General features: G+C 37.9%; 1 long non-coding RNA gene across 1 annotated transcript; it reads left to right on the top strand.

Annotated features, from left to right (window-relative positions):
- The first annotated feature begins 201 nt into the window (after window positions 1–201).
- On the top strand, window positions 202–4,006 carry LOC122827689. Its single transcript, XR_006370102.1, has 3 exons — window positions 202–286; window positions 464–598; window positions 2,101–4,006. It is a non-coding gene; the product is annotated as an uncharacterized LOC122827689 (long non-coding RNA).
- Window positions 4,007–18,052: the final 14,046 nt, after the last annotated feature.

The raw sequence follows: 18,052 nt of genomic DNA, 5'->3' as shown, positions 1-18,052 counted from the left end.
TGCTGTATGACCTAGCTCAGGGGTGGGCACTCCTGGTCCTTGAGGGCCGATGTCTTGTAACTCTTAGAGGTCTCCCTGGTCCAACACACCTGAATCCCACAGCTGAATCACCTCTCAAGTGCAGTCAAGTTCTCCAGAGTCCTGCTAATGACCTCATTATTTGACTCAGGTGTGTTGAAGTAGAGATACATCTAAATGTAGCAGGAGACCGGCCCTCGAGGACCAGGAATGCTCATCCCTGACTAGCTGGTCTTAAAGAAATTCTGACAAACAGTCAGACGCTTAGGTAAGAAAAAGTTTAGACATTGGTGAATATAGTTTAAGAGCATCCCTTGAACATGAGCATGCCTGTTGTAGCACAGTTATCTAGTCAAATCCTTTCCAGCATCTAGGTGGCTGGGGGACACAAAAATGCTAAAAGATATTAATGATGACAGTTTAGATTTCTTTTTTTTTTTTTCAGAATTTTGGGAACATCAAAGCCTTTTGTTTCACTGTTGTCCTGAAGCTACAGAAATTTCTGATAGATGGACAACAGTTGGCTCACCATCAAATGCTGTGTTCCAACACAGTGTAAACATCCCACACCGTTATTATGGTATGTATTTAAAACACAAATGGATTTTGTCTTAATCCTCTGACTCTGCTCTGCACAGTCCGACAATCCTATAATCAATTCAGCCCCCAGAAGGACACAGCATAACCGCAGCATGAGGTCGTCAACATCTTACAAATCACATCAAAAGCCACGTTATAATATGGCATATTGTCAAAAATGAACAGAACAGAGTGATGCCTCCAGATATACATGTTTACACGTTGACACATATGCAATCTCACAGGATGAGCACTGCCTGAAATCCCCAAAGGATGTTTTTCAAAGCGAGAACCGGTAAATGACCAGCCCCTGAGGATTTAAATATGGGTGTTTGTTTCAATGTGTGAGAGGTAATCTATCAAAGAAAGAGATGGGTTTGTGTGTTTGGAGAAATTAGTCATTGCACAATTACCACAGATGAAGTTAGGTAAACTTTCGGTGGTGTGTCTGAGGATATGTAAAGATATTTTAGACTTCATTTTAACCCTAAGAAAGAAGATTTTCTTTTTTCTAAATTCTATGTTAACTTCATGACAGCTGTCATGAAGTTAACTTAACCTAACCTAAACCTTTCTCTCTCCTTTTTATTTTTTTATTTTTCCTTTCTATCACAAAAAAAAAATAATTCTATGACCAATTCTTTTAGGACTTTTTAAGGGTGTTTTCTCACCTGACAGCCCAGTAGACTCACTTCAACTGGGAACCAAAATTGCCCCATTTATTACATTTCTAGCTGGTGTGGTTTGCTTCCACAATGCACTGCATCACACAAACAATTTATTTTTTTATTTTTGCTGTTTATAAGATGTGACCTGCTTGAAACCTTTTCATTGAACCTTCATTGACAAACCCTGAGCTATCTCTTTAGCGCTTGAACGGGAGTGGGTGAGGGGAGGCTATGTAAAATCTACTTTTGTGAGCTTTATATCATGCTATCATGTTACTCCCTCACCAAACCATAGCTGGAGGGATGCTTTGATTCTTTCATTCATGTTTGAGGCTCCCCTGCATCTCCCATGGCAACCATTCAGGGGTGCTTAAACCTCTGCTCATGCAAAGCACCACCTATTTCCACAAAGCTCCTCCTCCGAGCTGCATCTTCCTCAGTGCCTCACAGAGCACCACCTTCCCCCCCTGATTCACCAGACTGGCAGCAGCAGCAATTGGCAAAGACCTGCTGAATGGTTCTAAATGACATAATAAGAGGCATTGTTATAATGATGTGTTGAAGGTGGAGTGCTGGAAAGAGCAGAAGCCTCTTGAAGAGACAGAGGTCAATTTCAAGATATAGAAATGCACAATAATTTTTTTTTGAGCTATGTTTGATATCTAAAGCATTTTTACAACAGCTGAAGGTAACATAGTTAAAATGCCACTCTATGTCTGGACCCCGCACTTTAACTTTTTTAACAGTATCCCTTCATCTTCTTATCTAATGTGTCATTTGAGTTGTTTGAGTTGCAGCAGCAGGTTTTCTTGACATTGCCCACTTGTGTCTGCAGCTGTTGCATTGAACTGTCAGAACCCACCCGAAGAAGAGGAGCCCTCATGGGGATTCATTTACTTCATTCCCTCTCTGGCCATGTGTGCACAGTAAAATGGATGGAATCAGTGGCATGCATCTCAAACCCAAAAGCCTGACGTCTGCAGAGCAGAGTTTAGCGTAACATACCAGAAAAAATTCCTCCATAATCAAAGAGCTTGTTGGGTGTATAACTGCTGAAACACATGCAAGACATAACACAAGATAAATTCTTCAGGGATTTTTCAGGGAACATAACATTAAAACAAATTTATGTGCAGAGAGCAGCAATTCAGTTTATAACAGACTTGATGTGTGTCTGCTCCATCCTCAGCCTCCCACTCAAAGTAATGAGCTGCATAACAGCTTGTTGTGCATTACAGATGACTTTGCTGTGCAGCCAACCTCCAACTTATCCTCAGACCGTCGTGATCAGAGAAGACTGACCAAGCAATTAAACCCCCAACTGAGTCATCTGATTAGTATCTCATTGTTAGTTTGCTCAATAAGGCTATTTGGATGTCGAGGCTTTTAGAGTTTCATCACAGTTTAATTAAAAAAGGACTTCTCAATTAGTTATATTGGTAGTTTGATGTGTCTTTCTCAGCAGAGTAGCCTTATGATCTACTTTAATTCATCCGAGATTGTTAGTACTCCACTGTTCAACAGAATATTAGCTGATCAAGTAATTAATTCATCTTTGTCTTTATTATGGAACAGCCCTTGCATCTTGAATGACAACTCTTCTTATGTTAACCCTAACTCTCCTCTAACCCTAACCCTAATGGATTTAACAGAAACAGTAGCTCATGGCGTCAAGGTTTTAAGTCCCTTGTTTTTTAAATTTTTAACTAAAAATATGTTTTTCAGAAAAATACATAAACCCCAACCCAGGTGAGGTGTTTTGATTTCAGAGAAAAACAATCACATCATTTGAATTACAGGAATATTAACGGAAACAATGATATTATCTATGCTTTGGGTTTTATTTGTGTTTCTGTTTTTGATCATTTCTGTTTTGTTTTACTTTCTTACATCTTGGTATGTTGGTACATTTTTCAGTACATCACATTGTGTTAGTTTCTTATTAGTTAGTTCTGAGCGCTTCTTGGATTTTGTTAACCTTGATTAATGTTTATTTCTTTGAGTCCCAGTTCAGCTGTTTATCATTCACCTTCCCTCAGCCTGTTCCCCTTCATAGCTGTAATCTATAACCTGATTCTCTTCTGTTTGCACTCGTCCTCAGCTGATGATGATAGTGATGTCATTGCGTAGATTTGCAGACATTTTCAGCAATTGTTTAAACGAAATACGTCACTTTCATTCCAAACTACAGTCTGGTTTATGTCCGACCTCAAAACAAGAATACATAGCACATACCTCCTCTCTCATTTGTAGTATAATTCAAAGAATGCATAGAATTTCTGGGAATTGAAACATTTTGAATCAGTTTATTTGTGAGGATATTTGTACAAATTATTTTGTGTCTCTAAGTGCCTCTCAAGAAAAGGGAGAATAAAAGTGTCTTTCTCAAAATTCTCTGTCCTGACAAAGAATAGGTTAGCAGGTGACCTTAAGCTGAGTTCAATCTTGGATAAAACATTTGTTATGGCAGATAAAAAAATTCTATTAAGAAACATTAGTGGAGAACTCTCTGTTTGCGACAGACTTGATGACCAACCATTTAGTTTCCCCTTCTACCAAATATGATCTACAACTGATAACCATTTTTTTTATGTTTTCTGGCAAAGTCGTAAAGTGTGAATTCTAGTGCCAATACTTCCCTCTGCTCCTAATCATTCACTTCTTTTTACTTATTCAGACTCTAAATTAAAATGTTGACATAAGTAAATTGCTGTCCAGTCATTGTTGGACTGCAATCTCTATTGGATTTTTCTGCAGCAGTAAGAAGTAAGTACTGTTGCTCCATCACACAGTGAGGCAGGAGTATATATTGAGATTTTATAAAGTTAAGCTTGCAGTCTAGGACATGTTCAAGTTCTATTCATGCTTTGAAATTGTACATTCTATAGCAAATGCAAATAATATTTCAAGGAAATAAAATAAAAATATTGACAAGGAACATCCATAAAATACACTACTACACTATACAGGAACTAAAGTACACCACATTTATTCAATTGCACCGCTAAGTCTTTCCCAGATGGAAGAAGCACAGACTGATAAGACATTTGCTATGTGGAGGAGTTGGACACAGAAACCTATCTGTATTGACAAGGTGGGACCTGACTTTGTCATCCCACTCCAGGGGTTTTTTAAGCTTTTATTATCTCTAACCTTCAGTTTAGTTAACACCCGCTTTCTGTATTTACTGGGTGGCGGTCACATGGTCATTGTTGGAAAAGTGCCAGCATGAGACAGACTGAATAGAAAAGCGTGGTGATGGGACTTATTAAAACAAAGTGCTGCTCTGAGCTGTTAAACATACAAAAAAAGCTTGAAAAAGGAGAAAAAAACTAATAAAAAAAGAAATTATTGCAATTCAAATTCAATGTGCTGATTATTTTCTGGTGTTTGTTCAACTAATGTTAGATTTTGAAAGTTTACTTTATTTTTGATACATTTATTATGTTTACCCCTTTCCTCATTATTATGTAAAACCAAATATCTGGTTGTTTGTTATCAAAGTCTTGAGCAAAAACACATTTAATCAGAATTTCCAGATGACATCAGGGAACCCACTGAACCGCACCCTGCCAAGCACGTGATGAATGCTGGGGCAAGCAAAACTGCAAAAAAAAAAACCCAAAAAAACTGCTCCAGCAGGTGGTTATCTCTCACATTTTGACCCATGACCTCACTATTCAGTTGGGTTTGGCCACAACGCCTGCCATTAGTCAAAGTAGAAGCAATATGTGGTGCAATTAGACCCCTCTTATCAGCTCAAACAGTGGGGGCCCCTATCTTAATGTCGGTTAGGTTTGAGGTGACGGGTGGTCCCAGGGTGGTTTTGTGTTTGCACCTGATGTTTACATGAAAATGTAGAGACAGTTTTGTGCAATGTGCTTTGTTTCTACACTTTTAAACCTCTAATACCATTGGAACAATTTCTCATTTAAAAAGAACCTCATCATTTTTGTTGTTACTGGAACATGTTCAACAATCACAAAGTTTAAAGGAACAACTATGGAAACAAAATTAGTCAGTTTTAAGAGTGTCTGTCTATATGTGCTTCCATGCTGTATGAGTGAAAGGAATGTGTTTCAGCTGCATCACATTGGAACCCCTCCTGCATTTCCCTTGATTACTCCTTTGCAGCCATAGATGTGTTTAGATTTTTGCAACTGACCTCTTCACCTGTTAGGTGAGAATTAATCAGATATCAGGTGTCACCACCTGATTAGTTGTTTTTTTTTAAGTTGGACTTTTTGAGTGAAGCCACAACAAGCTTGATGGCTTCACTGATGAGACATAGTGACCTAATTTAATCCATGTGCTCAACATGCTACTTTGAGGAGCATGCAACTGCTCTACAACACTTTTAATGAAGAAATAGACTTCTAATCTAGTATTTTTTTCACACATACCAATAGTTAATTTTGAATTAATCATACAACACTTGTAAGCATTTCATCAAACTCAGTTTTAGATTTTTCTGATTAATTCCTTTATCATCTTTTGTTTACATTGTTTATACTTTTTGAAGTTTGACTCAGATTTTGCTTTGCCACCGTCATTGACTTGCAGGTGTGGAGTTACTCGTAGTGATAGTCTTTGTTCTTCAGAATCGCCTCACTCTTTTCTCTCCCTCTTTTTTCCACCTTACGTTAGCTGAGCACACCGCCCTGGGCTGTGTGACTCAGGCACATACACTATATGGGAGGCACAAAAATAAAACATGAAACAAGAGAGAATGAATGAACAAGAGAGGTAGGTGTTCTGGATCTTGCAAATCATGAAAAAGATGAAAAGGGGATATGTTATCCAGAGATGTGGGAGAAGAAAATAAAGAACCCTTGATGTGGTTTAGGTGGATTAGTACTGATCACAATGCACTCTGTGAACTCTCACTGCTCCAGTCATGAATATTATAATCTCTAGGATAGGGACATTTTTATATAACATTTTAATATTAAATTTGTACAATGCTATATCTTGCAAAAGTTTTTACAGCCCTTGAAATACGTTATTCATTTTATTATGAATTAAAAACAGGAAAAGTGAGGTGTGCCTTGTATTCACCTGACTTTACACTGATATTCCAAAATAAAAGCCAGTGAAACTCAATATCCTAAGTAGACAGCCCTAATAAGTCATTTAGTCCACATCTTTGTCATTTGATTTGCATATTAATCCAGACAACACTAATGTATATACTGTACATTATCATAGGACGAGAAACAATTCATCTGTGGAAAAGCTGAAAGTAGAATATGACAAAAAGCAATATTATAGGTTCTGGAGAACATGGCACAACTGTAAACCCACATTGACATGGTCATCCATGTCATGGCTCCTTAATGCAAGGAGAAGATTATTCATAAAAGCAGCAAAGAAGCCAAAAATGATTTTGAAGGAGCTTCAAAGATCTATAGGTCAAATAAGAGAACAAAAAACTACGTATGCATACACTCATACAGTATCTAAGGTCAATTTAGTGAAGCCAGTTAACCACACAGACATGATAAAATCCAGAGTAGGAGTTAAGCCTATTGGATCTTCTTGCTGCAAGGCAACAGTGGTAACAACTGCAGCATCGTAAAATCCAATTTGAAATTTTATTTTGTTGTTTTTATAATTTCAGGTCAGGTATTTTGGAAAACCTTTTTATCATCACCAAAAAACATACCTAAAAACATCAAATAATATCTAACCCCAAAACAAGAATCCCATTTCACTCAAACAACTTGCAAATACGATTAAAAACTGTGCATTAAGAGGCCACATGATTGTTTTGACAGTAGAAAAAAGGCCAGTGCTGGGAACATCTGGACTTTGCTAATCACTCCATTAGGCCATTGCTACTAAAATCCTGTTGGACACAAACTAACCCTGAAATCCTGTGTGTTTATCAGATCGTTATGTGTGTTTTGTTGTGAGCATGGCCCTATCTGATCTGAGCAACCATATGCTGACTTCTTTGAACTCATTAATCAAGGATTTGAATAGATGAGAATAGAAAGAAATAACAACAAGCTGGATCAAATAGGATTAATCCACAGATGCTATTAAAAATAGGAATTCTGGTCTTATTTAAAGGTATATTTTTTTGAGTTTCCAAAAGATTCTTCCTTTTACAAGTATGGAAGTTAATTAAAAGTCATATTTCATCTCAGTGCCCCCAATACTTCCACCATTGGTCCTATGTGGGTTAACTTTATTAATATTGCACTATAAAACAAATGTGTTGCACATAAGTCTGGCTTAGCAGGAGTCATCAATATCCAGTTCTTATTGGCATCATCTGGTGAAGTAAGTGTAAACTGATAAATGGGCCACTCATATGAAACTGTGTGGCCCATCAGTGTAAGAGCTTAAGAACTCTTACAGCGGTAAATGAAATGGTGACAAAGGATACACATAATTTATAAGCACTTGGAGAATAAACAACTAACCAACCATAGCTAATAACTAGAAAATTCCTGAAGAAATTTAACTGGGGCCTGCCAAAGTATGCCCGTTGGTTTGGACCCAACATTCTGATGCTAAAAATTAGCATCAATGCTAAAGAAAGCTGCAATGTAATCAATAGCATGCGGAGAATCACAAGAATGTTAAGTAAGCTGGCCGTGCAACATTCAGTATGATAAAGTAAGTGTATTAGCTCAAATTAGCCAAAATGCTAATGTAAGCATAAATACGTTCAGTAGCATCTGGGGTATCATTAGAATGTTTACTGTAGGTAATAGCTTATTTAAGCTAAAAGGCTACTGCTAATGAACTGCCTTGCTGTGCAATATAGAATGATATTATTGCACTGCCTGCAGCGGTGCACTATCCAGAGGGGCATATTGAGGCTTTTATTTTGAAATTAGCAGTAAGCTTCATATTAATTGCCCACACTAATCCAATGTGTAAGAGTGCTTTGGATAAACCAGTCACATAAAGCCAAAAAGAGAAATTACCTGATGTAAAAATTTTCAAGGGCTTTTATTTTGAAATTTTCAGTAAGCTTCATTTCAAAGGGCCAAACTCATCCCATGTGTAACAGTGACTGAGTTAAATGAGTTATATACAGCCCATAGCAGCAAGTAGTTCTAAAGGCCAGCTCAGTCCTCCTCTGTTTTAACTGAACTACTAGTTAGAACTACAGTGATGCGTATTTGTAGTCCTAAGCAGCTCTCCCTGCTCTGGGTTCCGTTGCTATGGTAAATAATCCTCTCTGCCAGCTGCCAGCTGCCAGCTGTGAGTGAGACATCAAGGGGGAGACAATTCTCTTTTTGAGCCAGCCAGTTTGACTAAAAAAAGCATTGCAAACAACTCTTTCCCGTTCGGGAACCGTAATACATATTCAAAAACTATTTGAAGCGTATGAGAGGGTTATTTGTCGTCCCCGACAGTCCCGCCATTCATATCTCTACCTCATTCACAGCATTAACAGCGATGAGAGAAAGAAGGTGTGTGCCAAGGTCTGAAATTTTTCAGAAATACATGGAAGTGAATCAGTGAGATCTGTCTGCTACCCTGGCACATGACTTTGCTCTGAAGCACCTGGAGAGAAAACCGTAAGCACTAGATAATTTTTTAAAACATTTGACCGGAGCAGGCATGCGTATCAATGTCATGACCGAGTTTCATACCAATCATGCAATATTTGTGAGCGTGAGGGCGAGTTAAAAAATGATTTGGGGTTAAAATGTCACTCTGACTCTCACTCTAGCGGAGCGGCATTCACACTGTGATTTTTCCAAAAATCAAAAACTTTGGGTCGCTTAGAAAGAAGTTGTGGACAAACCATAATTCATAACGACGTGCTCTCTTAACTTTAAAAGAGATTACGGACGTATCTACCAAAATGAAGTTTGAATGGCGTTTCAATATGAAGTTATTTCATATTGAAATTTTTCCAGAGAGACCAGAGATTCATGAAAACACTATCTAAGGTTTCTAAAACCTGCGTACTGTTTGAAAAGCAAAAAAAACAAAACAAAAACAAAAACAATGCAGCATTGAAAACAGAATTGTGAATTCCTTGTTGTAGTGTTAGGGTAACTTTAAAATTAGACAAGCATAAAAATCTCAATGTATGAACAAACTGTTCTGCTCTGAGGACAGAGTCTGTAAAACAGTCTGTGATTTGTGAAACATTTATTTCTGATGTCAAAAAAAGAGGATTATTTGATTCTATGACTTTATCAAAGGTCAGTGTCTGCTACCATCCAGTTATCCTGCTACATTAGTAAATTCTAGCAGAATGTTCTGAACTTGTGTAGATAATAAATATTGAAACATGTTTTCTATTTTGTACAGAAATAATTTTAAATGCTATATTTCATAACCTTTAAATGAAGGGCCAAGGAGCACTTGGAAAAAGGAAACATAAAACAAATCTCGAGCAAAAGACGTTTGACACTTTATGAACTGAAGAAGAGGACTACATTTTAAATAAAAAATACAGACGTAAATCCTATGAGATGGAACAAACAGCACAATAAGGAAGCGTGATGTATAAAACTGTAATTAACTGCAACAGGATACACAGTAAAAAGTCACACACACAAATCCTTTAACTTGGAACAGTTAGAAATCCCCCAAGAAGAAATCCCCTGAAAAGCAGAGCCCATGGCATTTCTTACTTTCACTTCTGATCAAGTTATAAGAACAAATCTCAGTTGGGCCCATCTCACGTTGTTGTTTGTTAGGCTAAATTTAGACAGGCTTCCCCTATCTGTCCAAGCTGCTTTGAAAAGCAAACTTAAACCCTAGCTGCAGCGGGATTTCCTGTTGAGCTAAAGGTCAGGTCCGCATAGTGTCCAACTCTTGCTTTCTGCGCAGTCATTGTGACAGCAAGCACCACGTCAGCACTAATAATGCCTCTAAGTCTCCTCTTGTGTTAAAAGCCAGTAATAGCTGTGCTCATGGAACCCAAGCTCAGTAATAACAGGAGCCTAGCCTCTATTGTTTATGGCACACACTCTATTTTTAGTGCAGCAGCTCCTTTTTTTAGCTCAGGCGACATAAATAGTTCCAACAAATCACAAGTCCAGTATTGTGTGCTCAGGTTTGAGGCTGCTTGTGTCACCAGTGAGGTAGACTGGCTGCAAGTAGGTAAACACACCAATTTACAGCTTATAGTGGCTACTTTATCAGCAAATCCACTGAGCTGTTTATTTTTAACTTTGACAATTAACATTCTTTGTTTTTCAGCACAAGACACAGGAAGCAAGAAATCATTTTTGTTTTATCATGGGTCCATTTATTTGGAATGGTGAAGAATTTGCTTTCACTCAAAGAAAACATCAGTAATCAGTTTGGAGCATAAGCAAGAGGAACAATGGTGTAGATCAAAAGAAGTGCTGATCAAAGTGCATTGGATTTTTAAATTCTTGACATGATCAAACTTCAAAATAAGAGGATTAGATTAAAGGTGATCCAACCTTTAAAGTTTGATTTTGACAATAACATCAAACATTTAAGTGAAGTTTTCTAAGAGGCCAAATTAAAAATAACATCCATCCATTATCCCTAGTGGGGTCGCTTTTCTCCAGTGGTCAATGGGCAAAAGGTGGGTTACACCCTTGACAGGTTGTCAGTCCATCCCAGGCCAAAATGACCTGTATTTGTGGTCTAGTATAGTAACCGTGAGCAATATTTCTCTCTATCTTCTTATGCTAAGAGCCTCAAATTTGCCATGGATGTCTTTGTTGCTATTGAATCATGAACACTAACCTTAATTGAGGCATGAGGCCTAGAAAATATTAGATATTCTTGGTTCTTGTGTGACCTGCTAGATGAGTCATTGATGCACTCTTGGTATTATTTTGGTAAACTGGCTTCTTCTTGAAAGATTCAACACTATGCGTCGTTTTCTGTATTGTGATTTATTAAGAATCCCATAGAAATGGCTTTGTGAAAAATTGCAACATTACAGTGTATTTAAGAACATGCAAAGAACGTGGAAGAAATATTTCATCTTTGTCTTTTATTTCCTGATTGATAATTCACCACCCACTGTACCTTTGAGAATGTCTAAAGTTTAGGGGATTTAATGTTCATTTTCTGTCACCTGCACTTTCACTCTCAGATCAAAAACATTAACCAGCTATTTCTAAATAAAACCCATAAATCTGACAGCACATAAAGTCATAATGCTCTGAGGCATTTCTGCAAGCCGTTACTCACATGTAAATTACAATCAGAACCAGTCATACCAGCATGTGCCTCATTTTGTGTCACGACTATTGTTGAGAAAATCGAAAGGCGTTATGCAACCCCTCACTTGCTGGTACCATGATCCTCCCAGATCCTCAGAAATGTCATGTTGAACCACTGTTTTTCTGTAATTGCTGTTTCTCTCTCTCAGTTCTCTGTGGTTATCCAGGTCTACTGAAGCTCAGGTCTATATAGGGAAACAGCTGAGCAATCTGATTCTGTAAAAGCACAGTGAGGTGTTTTCAGAAATGCTGAAGCTGCAACGTGACTTTCCCCTTTTAGTAAAAAGGCTTTCATAATGACACATATCATTAGCTTTATTTAGGAGAGGAGAAACCAAAAGCACCATGCGTTTGCACGTGTGGCAAACGCATGGTGTAGAAAGCGAAATGGTCAAAAACAATTAAAACATGTCTGTGCGTGGCCTTGTCATCAAAGGTGTGTTCTGAAAAGAAAGCTGCATTGTTGCTATTATCAAACAACTATCTTTTACAAAGGTTACTTTTAAAAAAAGATGGTTTTGTTGACATATAACAATTGCATTATGGATTTGATATTTTTGTGTGGTTGATCTTAAAAGAATGCCAAAAATGAGTGAAGAGCAAACAAAGCATGAGATTGCATTTGCAACAAGAAAGCTTAAAAAGTTAGGTATTTGTGTCAACAGGAAACCCAGAATGGATTCATCAGCGGTCATGTTAATTTGCTAAAAATTTCTAGGTCACTGCAAATGCACAGTTCATTTTATTTACAATTCATTGCATTCAGACATGCAATTTTCCCCTCCGTTTTATCTTTGAAGTCAAATACAACAAGGAAGGATTTATGTTAGTGGGTTTATTGCTTCAAATGTCACAGCATAACATGTAGCATTGCAATGCAAATATGATTTATCACAGAGGCAAACAACTGTACAACAGGGCTTGTATCCACTTACCTCGAAAGCTCAAAGCAGCTGCTGTGGCTTGCCTTTGAAGAACCTCAAAAGACAATTCAGCATCTAAAAGCCCATCTTCTCTCTAATTACATCGTCTATGTATTATAGGGGAGTCAAATAATTCTCAGTTTTCAACTTTGTTTGCTTTGAGCTGGCTTGAAACACTTGCTGCTTTCTTTGTTCTTGATTACGGTGCAATGAAACAGTTGTCATAAACCCTATTTTAAGATTAATTGTCCAAGATCTTGCTCTGCAAAGTCTGGAGGGAAAACTGCAACAGAAGAGGAAGTTGTGGATGTCAGATGACAGTGCACATTTCGACTCTAGTGTTTCAAAAACAAGAAGTGTCCTTCCACATAAACTACAACAGTTTGTGATTAGTGAATCCTTCATTTGTGAAAGCAAAAGGGGAGCTATGTTACCTGCTTTGCCTGGAGAGTTGGATATCCACTAGGTTGCTATGTCCAAAAACACCTTAACCATACTTGCTCAATACTTATGTATCAGACTTAATTCTAACAAAAAATGCTTTTTAAATCAAGTTTGTGCTCTTTCTCAAGTAGTTCCTTTAAACCACAATCTTGGTCTCCCCTTAATATCATGCAATAAAACGTGTAGCAACTGTGCAACAAAGGATGTTGAGCAATTTGAAGCTCTTTCTGTGGATGAAATAGTCAAAATATCTCGTGCAAACTTTATGTAGTGCAAAAGCATATTTTTCTCTGAATGATTTGTTTAACTTAACTGTTGTCCCATCTTTGATGGAAAAAAAAAAATAGGTTAGAACATCTAGGCCAATATATAACCGTACAACTAACCTGCTTCCATGTTCGTGCTTATCAAGATTTGACACGATTTCTGGATTTTTCCTGACCTACATATGACCAAGCAGGAGTAAGTGCATGTATGCCACAGAAATTAGACATTAGGAGATGCAGTAGCCTGACAAGAATCGAGAGATAGAGCCTTGAGCTGTGTTTACCATTTTTAAGCATCCGGAATATGCAATACGAGAGCGAAGACTCGGTGAGTCAGCTGCTTGGAGTGTTTATTTGCGGATGATCGAAACTACCAAGAGAGCAGATTTTAAACTGATACTGTTAAATGCAGGTGAAGCTATTAGTCATACACCTCTTTGAAGAAATGGCTGAAGGCAAGATTGAGTTCAAAAATATCCTATGCTGCAAGTTATCAAAGCACACAACCATACTCCAAATCTAGATACCTACACACAATCACATTTTAGATGCGTTGGAAGTTTAAAAGAGTGACTCAGGTTTATGGGGGTGTGTGTGGGTTATGACTGCCTTTGTGTTTGAGTGCAACTGAAAAGAGAATAGGATATGTTTCAGGTGAAAATGGATTGACAACAGGATACCCAGCAGACTCTCCCAATATCTCTCTTGAGTGTTTGACTGAAGGTGGACAGAACATGTTTCAGTGCAGAAAAAAAGACAGAACAGATCCTGGAGGCAGACAAAAAAAAAAAAAAAGAGAATTAATAATGAGAAGCATTGATGAAGATACATAGATAAGAATTTTACCTTTGGACTATCATGCAGGTTGTTTTTATTAATTCCACAAAGAGAGTGTTGACCTCCTTTAATAATTGTTTGGTTCCTGCTAAGAAAGCCTCCGCTTCACTACACTGATCAACGTTTGATGGAATCAGGGCCTGATGTACTCAAGTAACTGCTGTGGATTGGTAGAGGCCACTAATCCATGCAGGCTAGAGCATTTTTATTTGTTGTGATTCAGGAAAATATTCACATTTTGCACCATTACCACCCCAAAGTTGAATTTAAATCTAAATTTGGGACTTTTTTAGGACTATATGCAAAGGCACATCACTCATAAACTGTATGGTGAATTATGTTAGAGTTAGCATGAGTATCAAGATTGCTAACATGTTAGCAAACCTACCACTTCAAATTGTGCAGTACTATGTGATTATCTGTTGCATTAACTCCTAATAAAATACAATGAGCTTTGTAGTTGTGATGTGCATGGCACAGGGTTCAAGAGATGTGACTACTTTTGAAAATCACTGTATGCACTGAAAGCTATGTTAAGTTAGAACAGTTTAAGTGGAGAAAAGTAAAAGATACAAATGTTTTCTGCTTAGTTATTATTATTTTTTTTTTGCACTCAACATGTGCTGATTCACTGCATCTAAACAAGTTTTATTCTGCAACTCCACCCAGATGACATTTTACTGGTAGCAAAAAAATTTTAAAAATGTGGAAGACTGCTGTTCCCAAGCACATTCATGCCTGCACACACGTACATGCTGTTACACAGGTTCATGTACATACAGTAACACTGTAATTAGCAGGAAAATCTGTTTGGCTTATTTATTTTGCAACTGCAGGTCAGCTTTGGATACTGCTTGTGCTCTGTTCTAACCAGAAAGAACTAGATCCTAGGGGAGCAATCCTTACCTGAATACAAGATTAGCTGTCTGCACAGCACAACACAAGGCGAGAGAGTGTGAATGTAGGGCAGCCTGAGAAGGGACATGTGCATTCAGTCACTGACCAAACAGTAAACATGCTCTACAATGTCTTTGCTGGTCCATATGTTCTTTTCCTGGGAGATTATCCTGACCAGGATTGGAAAGGTTTATTCTTAGAGTCTCAGTTCCTTTTAAAGGGACTATTGCTGCTATGTTTAACAGACAAAACACAGAGTTTCCAACTCTGGCTCACCGGGTTTCTAAAAGAAGCACCGTCTAATTCTGTAAAAGTATAATCCACTCTGTCCTGGTTTTGGAGTCCTCTCATGTGATTTAGTTATGCAGCAGGAGTCATTCTGGGGACATGTCAATGACAATGTAGCCGGTGTGGTTTAGTTAGTGTCAATCACCTGCATCTTGATTGTTTTGCTAAACACTTTAAACTATTTGCCCTGACCAATAGTCTTTCTATTACTAAAAGCTACAAATAATAACTGAAGGTTCGGTACATTTGATTTGCTATTGTTGTGTGCTCAGTGTGCCAAAACGGCTCAGGATGTGTCAGTTGTCACCTTTTAACAGTATGACTGTATGTCTGCAACTCTTCCGACTCAAAGTTTTAGTTTTCTGTTGTTTACTCAGTTTTGTCTTTTACAGATACTTGTATGAGTCTTTTTTGGACTTTGAGTCAACACTTCAAATGGTTTTCAGGGTGGAGGATACTTGTGATTCAGACAGAAAGACTCATTTTTTAAAAAACTAACCACAAGAAAACATGCTACCTTTCTTTTAACAGAAACATCTTTTCTGGGTGTGGAGACAATGGATATGCTATACGTTTTGTTCGTTGAACATGCTGTTTGAGCAAAGGGTGTGCATGTGAATGAAAATTCATCATTGGGTGTGTGTGAGCCATCTGTTATAGAGTATGTGTGCGTGGGCGTGTGTGCGTGTGTGTGTCTGTGTCCCTGCCTGTCTTGTGAACAGTCTGTTTGCGGGTGTGTGTGAAGAACAAAATATCAGTTTGTTCCAATGAGCTAGACACCTGTAAGTCACCATTCCTTAAATATCAAAATAGGGAATGCAAAAAACACAAAAAACCCTGGCATTCAGATATGCAAAACTATTAACATTTATGCTTTTTTTAACTGCTGGTGTTGCATATTTATGCATATGAAAATGTGTTCACATGGCAGACATATGATGTTCAACTACAGACATGCAATATGATGAAAACACTACAAATACGTTTTAGCCCAGATCCCTGCACAGACTCCAACAGACAACAGGGCCATACCAAAGAAGGCAGATCTAAGCTGCAGTGATAAAATGTACTCAGCTGACCCTCGTTATTTTAAGAGCTTGTGTACTGAGGAAGATGACCTGCTTTGACCTTTTTAGTAGACAGACACAAACCTTACACAACCAAACCTTGTTTACAATGTACATCTCTGCACCCTAGAATGCTCTGGAAAAGTATATCATCTGCAGACATTTTGAAGTTAAGAAATGTTCAAGTTATTTCGCAGTTATGATATGTTACATGTTCAATAAATGTCACATCTTCTGCAAGGTGCACAACTGGAACTTGAGCAATTTTACATTTGTTTTAAAGTTATTTGTAAATGAAACCAGTCAATGGATTTGTATTCATAAACCTATGGCCTTTTGCTGGTTTTCAGTTTATTCTTATCTTACTTGTATCACCATTTGTTCTTATTGACAAGATAAAACAAAATGTGTTAATGAAATAGGTGTGCCCTTAAACCTGCCATGTCATCATGGGTGAAAAAAAGCACGTCTTTTAGGTCAGCCCATCTCATCTTGCAGTCTTACATCTCCATTTCATTAGCTTAAGTAAAAACAGGCTGGTGGTGCATGTCTGCTTCCATGTGAGAGTCATGAAACAGAAAGACAGAAAAAACTGTGTAAATGACTCAAATTATACATCCTCTGTCACAACCTTTAAGAGAACATTTTCATGATGGTCAGTAGTCAAAGCCAACAGCAGCACACACTAGAACGGATAGGCCCTTACTGTTCCTTGCAAAAATAATTCACAACTCTTGATTTTTAAAAAAATATTTTGTCAAGTGGAAACACAAACTTTATTGAGTATTATCAGAATTTTATGGGATAGTGCAGTGCGTATTTGTACTAATCCATGCTGAAGCAACACTTTGTAGAAGCTTTGCTGCACTTACAACTGCAAATCTTTTTGTCTACTTGCATTGCACTTCTAGAGACTGAAATCCAAAATGTTTCTGGCACAACATTCCTGCCTCCCAAGGCGCATGCAGAGGGTCAAACATCTGATAAGGTGGGGACTCCAGCAACACTTGGGTGCAGTCAAGGCTTGTGACCCTGATGAAGGCCACAAACCTAAATGCTTTGGTCTTACTTTTCAAATTGTTTCTCAGCAATTCAAGCTTTAAGTGTTTTGCAGGATTCTTTGCAGAATTTTCCTGTATTTAGTTTCATCCACTTCTCACCCGAAGTCCAGCCATCTACCCAGTTCTTCCACCCACAAAAGCATCCCCACTGTGTAATGTTGCTAAAGCATTTAGCAACACCACACAGGTGTTGAGTGGATGGTGTTTTCCTAGTGATCTGCAAAGTTAGTTTTCTGCCACACTCAAACACATGATTTGATTCTGGTCTCATTTGACCAAAGCACCTTCTTTCCAATGGTTTCTGTGACCCATACATGACTTATGGCAAACTGAAAGCAGCACTTATACTTTTTTTCTTGCCACACTTCTACCATGGTAAAGTTTATTGAGTGCATTACCAACAAGTTGAACTGACAATCTATTTTATCAAGTAAAATTCAGCAGAAACTCCACTGGCAATGATATGTGGTCAAATCAACCTCTCAGCTGTGGAATTTTTCTGAAAACTAGCCCACCCCGCTGCTCAGAAAAAAGCTGTGCTGTCTTGTCCCGAGAACTCATGTGAGCCGTATGAAATCACCTGCAGTGTTTTTTGTGGGGAGAGTCAAACCTGAGCTTCTCAGCCCACATAATAACCACACTTGCCAATGAAAACAGAGATGAGTCAAATTTATTTTCCCCATTCGAGCATCTGCACATGCTAGGTGTCCTGCCACTCAGTAAGCCTAGTTGTCCAGTGTGTATGCAAGCACAAAAACCACAGTTACCACATGAAACATTACTAGTATAAGAAGTGTATGTGTCAGACTAAATT

This window comes from Gambusia affinis, linkage group LG03 (genome assembly GCF_019740435.1).
Source record: "Gambusia affinis linkage group LG03, SWU_Gaff_1.0, whole genome shotgun sequence".
Taxonomy (NCBI): Eukaryota; Metazoa; Chordata; class Actinopteri; order Cyprinodontiformes; family Poeciliidae; genus Gambusia; species Gambusia affinis.
Note: the sequence above shows the minus strand (reverse complement) of the source record. Positions and strands in the feature narration are given on the sequence as shown.